We start from the raw sequence: 8,265 nt of genomic DNA on the forward strand, positions 1-8,265 counted from the left end.
ATTGACAGTTTTTCCCAGTTTTAAATAGCAAGTGTTGCTATCTGCATATCAATACGAGCACAAACAATTGTTAATTCATTAGCAAAGACTATGAGAGCCAGTAGTCCTAATATTAAGCTGTCTGGTGCGCTTCCCTGGAGTTGTTTGCCTTGATTGCATCACGTTACATTTGCAATCTGTTTTCTACTGTTGTCAGATAGGCTGACAGCCTTTTAAATTCTTATTGAGAAAAATCTGAGATCACTCGCCTTTTGCTCTCAAAAGGATGTCACCAAAATCAGGGAGTGATGCAGGGCAATAAAGAAAAGGTTCCATTTCTGTGAGGTGCTGAGTACCCTTGGCTGAGGGCAGAACCTCAGGAGATCCTACTCATAACCAATGTGAAGGGATAACCAAACAGAGCATCTTTGCGGGGGTAGGGAGGGGATGAGGACTGTGGAATTCAATGTGCTCCATCCATTTTAAATGGAGCAGTTTCTTCTTTCTGGATGCTTATTAGTACAGTGCTGAGTGATGTGAGACAGTTCCTAATAAGGACAAGCATGAGTGAATAGTTCCTGTGCTCTCTGAAGAACATACTGCATTTCTTCTCCACACACCCCCCACGTCCCCATTGCAGCCATTCAATAGATAGGAGGAGAAGGAGCCTTCTTGGTTGCCTTTCTGTCTCTGTGGAACCTTGCAGGGGCATATCAGAATCCGGGTTTTAGTCCCAGAGAAAGAGAGGTTCATATTTCCATTCAATAAAGATTTCAGCCCTTGCCTGTGGACACATCCTGTGTCAGGTGAGAAAAGCAACAGCCAGAATAGGTCATTTTCACATATATCGATTTCCTGACTATCCAAACAGACTTTCAGTTCCTTATTTCACCCTGATGATCCACTTGACATAAAACAAACACAGCCTATAACAATCAAGAATGTCCTAGTTTTGCACTGATTTCTTAGACTAATTGAGATATGCCAGGGCCACAGTGTAAGTCCAATGCACACTTTAGAGCTGGTAACACCAAAACTAACTCTACTAACTACAGTTAACATTTCTGCAGTTAAATCTTATCAGTCAGAGATGTGCTTATTGTATTCTTACAGTGGTGAGATGTCTGTGAAGATCATTTGAATTGTGCACTGGATTATAATGCCCCAGAAATACAGTATGCTCAGGTGGTTCCCTTTTTTTAACCTTTGTATTACCTTTGAAGCACCATCTTCCTTTCTCTGCAGCGAAAGGTCTTCAGTTGGATTGGGTAAGGAGTGGGGAGAAGGAGGGGACTGGGCCGGGACTGGGAAGGTACAAAGAATACTCACCTTAACTCTACCAGTGGGAGTAGAGATTGAAGGGAATTCCTGTAGGCGTCAGGAGATGTTTCAGTAACTTGGATCTGTTGGAATCACCCTGTTACAGAAGTGGAGGGAGAACTAGAGTCCTACGCCCAGTCTTTTAGCACAGTGCAGTCAAACAGATGGCTTGGCACTGATGGAAGATCTGCTTGAATTTGCACATCTGCATGGTCATCCTGTGGAGCACTGGAGTGGGACAGGTTAAGAATGTGAGAACATAAGAATGGGTCAGGCCAAAGGTCCACCTAGCCCAGTATCCCATCTGCTGACAGTGGCCAGTGCCAGGTGCCCTAAAGGGGCTGGACTGGAGACAATGATCAAGCGACAACAATGATCAGGTGACTTGTCTCTTGCCTTCCATCTCCAGCCTTTGACAAACAAAAGCCAGGAGCACCATTCCTACCCCTTGGCTGATAGCCTTTTATGGACCTAACCTCCCTGAATTTACCTAACTCTTTTTTTTAATTTTGTTATTCACCACCTTCTCTGGCAAGGAGGTCTACAGGTTGACTGTGCACTGTGTGAAAAAGAACTTTCTTTTTTTAGTTTGAAACCTGCTACCCATTAATTTCATTTGGTGTCCTTTAGTTCTTATGGTATGGGAACAAGTAAATAACTGTTCTTTATTCACCCTCTCCACATGCTCATGATTTTATACACCTCTATCGTATCCCCCCTCAGTCTCCTCTTTTCTAAACTGAAAAGTCCCAGTCTCATTAGCCTCTCCTCATATGGGAGCCACTCCAAACCCCCAATTGCTTTAGTTGCCCTTTTCTGAACCTTTCTATTGCCAAAATATCTTTTTTTCTGAGGTGAGGAGACCGCATCTGTACACAGTATTCAAGATGTGGGCATACCATAGTTTTATATATGGGCAGTAAGATATACTTTGTCTTATTTTCTTTGTTTTATTATTCTTTGTCTTATAATAATTCCTAGCACCCTATTTTCTTTTTTGACTGCTGCTGCACACTGTGTGGAAGTTTTCAGAGAACTATTCACGATAATCCTAAGATCTCTTTCCTGATTGGTTGTAGCTAAATTAGCCTCCATCATATTGTATGTGTAGTGGGGGGTTATTTTTCCAATGTGCGTTATTTTACACTTATCCACCTTAAATTGCGTTTGCCATTTTGTTGCCCAGCCACTCAGTTTGGTAAGATTTTTTTTTGGAGTACTTTACAGTCTGCTTTTGTCTTGACTATTTTGAGCGGTTTAGTATCATCTGCAAACTTTAACACCAGGATCTTGTTCTGTTATGCTGGCTGTAATACAGTGGTCATTAAGTGGTTAACTGGCTCACTCAGAATGTAATGACTTGGAGCTAAGCGCTATGCTGCCTTTCTTCGCTCCCTACTTTGTCATGTGCTTGAACAAAGAAGCATGTTCCCAGCTTGCAGCACTGTAAGTAGAGCATGCATGTTTTGTGCATATGTTTTGTGTGATCCCTTTATAAAACTGACAGAATTTTCTGGCGGGAGCCCTGATGAATTTTTCTCACCTACAACTGTGTGCCAAATCTTGTTTCTACCGAAGTCATGATCAATGTTCCCTCTAATCTTTTCCATATGTGGATTTTTTTTTCCATCCATGAGCAGAATCATTTTTGTGTGCACAGAAGCATGCGTGAATGTTTCTCTCAGAATACGATATGAGAGCCCCACTTCTAGACATAGTATGCCTTTTAAGTTAGAGTAACAATGCTAAAGTTTTGAGACTGTTTCAAAACCAGAAGTAGTCATGCTATGGTCAATCGGCTTTTGAGTCTGGCCAAATGGCCAAAAAATTACAATCTTTTAAACATCTGGGCAGCTCCATTAATCTTGGTGTAGATGTAATGTATACCTGGATTTAGTCCCAAATGTTCTCCATATATGAAGGAGAGTAACGAAAGAGACATTGGCTATTGTTCTGTCTTAATCTGCCATATCAAAACCTGTGCCTCAAGAAGAAGCAAAGTCTGAAAGAATAAATGTCAGTCTTGTCTCTTGGTACTTTGTCTTTCTGCAGCTAGACCAATAACTAACTGTTAAATGAATGTATGTTTTGTTCATTCTACCAGAACTGATTGCAATTGTGTTAAACGTTTTAAAATCCTTCATTCCCAGTATAACCAGCACATAAGAAAAGTTCTCTCAGTTAAAGCTGCAGACAGTTCTCCCTCTTATCTGTTTGAACACCAATAGGCCAGACAATTGGCATTTGGACACATGTTGTGGCTCATGTTTCATCTTGTCTGTCTCATACTTGAGAAGCAGCCAAGCGAGATGAGCAAACATTAGAGAGGGCTAAGAGTGCAGCTGAGGTAGGTGGAGGCGAAGGCTATCTTAGTGGTTTGAGACCTGGCCTCCTTAAACCTGGGGGTGTGAGCTCAGTTCCTGAGAATGACATTTAGGTGTGTGGGGTCAAATTTAAAAAAAAAAAAAACCACCCACAATGTTAGGGATGATGGTTGGTCCTGCCAAGAAGGGAGGGGCCTGGACTCAACGACCTCCTGAGGTCCCTTCCAGCTCGGTGAGAGGCATATGTATAAACATAACAGGTGGGTGGGGCTGGCAATAACTGTGAAGACCAGTTGTTCAACAAGGAAAGGGGCAGAGTTCTTGCATACCATTCAGAAGCTTTTCAGAGAGTAAATAAATCTATTCTTCTTCCAGACTTTCATTTCACAAAAAATTACCTCGCTCCTGCTCTAGTGGAAATGAATAGCAGTTTTGTCATCGGCTTCAATGGGAACATATTTGGTTAATATACAACTATGTCCTGAAAAATCATTTTGCTTTATGTTTTTGTAACTCTGTGTGGGCATATTAACTTCACAGAGAGGTAGCTGTGCTAGTCTGCGTCTTCACAAAACAAAAAAAGCAGTCCTGTAGCGTTTTAAAGACCAACAAAATTATTGATTGTGTGATGAGCTTCCATGGGACAGACCCACTTCTTCAGAGCTGGAAAATTCCGAATTTGGAATTTAAAATGGTACAGGACTGCTCTTTTGGTTTTTACCCAAACAGTATTCATTATGCAATAGCTAGTATTCCTAGGTAATGGTGAGATCCAACTGCCAGTATATTGCATGAACCAGGTCTACCTAAAGTCTTCTGACATTCTCTTTAGGTTTGTATAAGCTAGCTCCCAAGTGTGTCTGGAGACAAAATGATATTTATTATTCCAGCACCAAAACTGAGCTAAGGACTTTCGTACAAAGTTTAAAGGCAATTGCTGTCATCGAGTGCTTATGATATAAATATCCCCTAAGTGTAAGGAGATCATTAACAGTACAGAATGTGTCTGGGGCATTCAAAGTGGGCATCAGATTTTAAAAGAGCCTCGGAGATTGGTGATGGCCAATGCATTTGCACAGTGTTCCCCACCAGCAGAGTGCTTGGGTGGTCACCCAGGAGAGATTCAGGTGCTGTCCAAGTGCTTAGGAGAGCACCCACAGCCATTCATTAGCTGCGTCTACACGAGCCAGCTACTTCAAAGTAACCGTGCCAACTTCGAAATAGCTCCTGCCACGTCTACATGTGGCAAGCGCTATTTCGAAGTTGAAATCGACGTAAGGCGGCAAGACGTCGAAGTCGCTATCCCCATCAGGAGATGGGAATAGCGCCCTACTTCGACGTTGAACATCGAAGTAGGGCACGTGTAGGCGATCCGCATCCCGCAGCATCGAAATAGTGGGGTCCGCCATGGCGGCCATCAGCTGAGGGGTTGAGAGATGCTCTCTCCAGCCCCTGAGCTCTATGGTCGCCACGTGCAGCAGCCCCTTAAAGCTCCCCGCCCCCTGTGTTCCGGTGCAGGAAGCTGAGAGCGCGTGCAGGCAGCAGCGTTGCCACGTGGTCAGCCTGCATGTCTCACAGCAGCCGCAGCCCAGCAGCCTGAACCCATGGCAGCCAGCCAGCCCCGCAAGCGCCCCCACAGCACCCCCCTCCAAGGGGAGCCAGGGCTCCCAGGCTGGCACCCAGCAGAGGAAGAGGCAGCAGGGCCCCTCCTGGAAGGAGGCCGAGATCCGGGACCTGCTGGGGCTCTGGGGCAAGGAGGAGGTGCTCCAGGTAATGGGGAGCAAGAGGTGGAACGCGGATGCGTTCGCTCGGCTGGCCAAGGGCCTGGCTGCCCGGGGTCACCCTGTCCGCACTCCTGACCATGTCAGGAGTAAGGTTAAGGAGCTGCGGCAGGGTTATGCCTGGGACCGGGATGCGGCCAGCCAATCTGGGGCCGCCCCCACCACCAGCCCCTTTTACAGGGAGCTCAGGGCCATCCTGGGCCCCCGGCACACCTCCTCCCCGCCAGCCACTCTTGACACCTTGGCCGACGAGGCCCAGCAGGCCTCGGCGATGGAGTCCACCCCGGAGGCAAGCCCTGCACCCCAGGAGCGCCCCCAGGAGCCCACCCCTGGGATGCCGGAGGAGGAGGAGGGGGGACTCATCCAGCAATGGGGGGCTCCACATTGCCCTCCTGTCCTGGAGCTCCAGCATGGCGTCCACCCAGTGGGTGTTCCCTGACTGTGGGAGCGGACCGTCAGGTATGCACCCCCCTGGTGCACACCTCCGGGGTTAAGGGGCGGGGACAAGAGACATGACCAGGGCCCTCCACATGCCCAGATGACCATGGCCCCAAGGACAGCAGTGGCTTGTCCCTCAGAAGAGTGCATCAGCCCCTGTCCCCCAGCAGGACAGCGCCATGTCCCATCCCTGGGGATGGGGGGAGCGGAACCTAGGGTCCGCTGTGGGGCTGGGGGGACACCCATCATCAGCAGCAGCATCTCCCGGGGACGGGGATGGGGGACCAGCAGTAGAGGGGTGGGGGGACAAGGGCCACGGGTCAGGGCCCACACTAACAGCTGTCTCCACTCTTTTTCCCCCCGTGTTCCGCAGCTGCACCATCGGAGGGCCCGGAGAGTGCCGGCGAGGTGTCCGTGGTCCCGGAGAGTTCACTGGGGCCATCCCAGCAGGCCAGCCCCTCGGTGGAGCACTGACCAGCCCCAGGACGAGGCCAATGGTGGAGCCACCCGAGGATGGCCAGAGATCCCCAGCTGCTCGCGACCCTCTGGCATCAGCTGGAGGTGTCAGAGCGGCACCTGCAGGTGGAGGAGCGGCAGCTGGAGCTCCAGGAGTGAGCGCTGGCCTGGTGGCAGGAGGCCTGGGGGGCCTTCATGTGCACCTTTGAGTGCATAGCGCAACACCTGGCCCCCCCGCCGTGCCACCTGCCACTCTGCACGCCGCTCTGCCTGCTGCTCTGCCCGCTGTACCTCCACTGTCCACCACCCTGGGGCCTGACGCTGGGGGGGACCTGGGGCCTGCAGACACCGGCCGGCCGTATTTGCCGGTTCTCCTGGCCCCCACCCACCCTCGCCCAGGGCTCTGCCAGAGGCGAGGGTCGTGCCCTCCAACCCCAGGTGCCTGACATTAGGGGTGCGGGGCCGAGGATGTGGCCCCCCCTCCTTTGTACATATCCCCCATTTGTATATAGTTTGTGCTGGACCCCTATTCTGTTCTGCTAGCTGCCCCCCCATGTAAATAGTTCCCCCCTTTTTTTCTATATGTATGTTATTGATAAGAGGTTGCACTGTTTGGTTTGAAACAACATTTCCATTTATTTCCAAGAAAACTGTTGGGGGGGGTGCTCTCGGGTGCTGTGTGGTGTGGGTGTCGGGGCAGGGAGTGTTGTGGAGGATGGTGGGGTGCAGTGGGTGGCTTGCCCGCAGCTGGCCCTGCCACCGTTCACCCTGCAGCCTGGTCAAAATGGGCCCGCAGGGCCTCCCGGACCCGGATCCCCTCAGGGTCGACCTGGCGACTGGGGGCAGCGGGTGGCTGGATGTCGGCCCTGCCAGCCTCCACAGCCCAGCCCTGGAAGAAGGCCTCTCTCTTGCTCTCCACCAGGTTGTGAAGTGCGCTGCACGTGCCCACAACCTGGGGGATGTTGGTGAGGCCTGCATCCAGGCGGGTGAGGAGACACCTCCAGCGCCCTTTGAAGCGCCCGAAAGTGCGCTTCACCACCTGGCACGCATGGTTCAGGCGCGTGTTGAAGCGCTCCTGGCTGGCTGTGAGATGGCCCGTGTAAGGGTGCATGAGCCAGGGCCGGAGGGGGTATGCCGCGTCTGCGATGACGCAGAGGGGCATGGTGGTGTCCCCCACAGGGATCTCCCGCTGGGGGATGTAGGTCCCCGCCTCCAGCCGGTGGCACAGGCCTGAATTTCTGAATACCCAGGAGTCGTGGATGCTGCCAGGCCAGCCAACATAAATGTCCAGGAAGCGGCCCCGGCTGTCCACCAAGGCCTGGAGGACCACGGAATGGTATCCCTTCCTACTGAGGAAGCATCCTCCGCTGTGCTCCGGGGCACGGATGGGGATATGGGTCCCATCCAGAGCCCCAAAGCAATTTGGGAAGCCCAGGCTGGCAAACCCCGCGATGGCAGCATCCGGGTCCCCAAGCTGTACGAGCCTGTGGAGGAGCAGGGCATTGATTGCGCAGATGACCTGCAGGGGAAGGACATGAGAGAGCTCCAGTGAGGTGTGTGCAGGGTGTGTCTGGCCCTCCACCCCCGGTCTCCCCCAGGGCTCCCTCCCCCCTGGGTCCTCTTACCTCCATGAGGACAGCTCTGAAGGTGGCCTTGCCCACGCCAAACTGCCGCCCTACGGATCGGTAGCTGTCTGGAGTGGCCAGCTTCCAGACAGCGATGCTGACCCGTTTCTTGATGGCGAGGGCATGTTGCATGGAGGTGTCCTGGTGCCGTAAGGCAGGGGTGAGCCACTGGCAGAGCTCCAGGAATGTCTGCCGGCTCATGCGAAAGTTCTGGAGCCAGCGCTCGTTGTCCCACTTGCCGAGCACCAGCCGCTCCCACCAGTCGGTGCTCGTGGGGTAGCTCCACAGCCCTGCTCCTGCTTCACAGGAGCTGCTGCTGCTGCTGCTGCTGCTGGGGGTCAA

This window comes from Carettochelys insculpta, chromosome 4 (genome assembly GCF_033958435.1).
Source record: "Carettochelys insculpta isolate YL-2023 chromosome 4, ASM3395843v1, whole genome shotgun sequence".
In the NCBI taxonomy this organism is placed as follows: Eukaryota; Metazoa; Chordata; order Testudines; family Carettochelyidae; genus Carettochelys; species Carettochelys insculpta.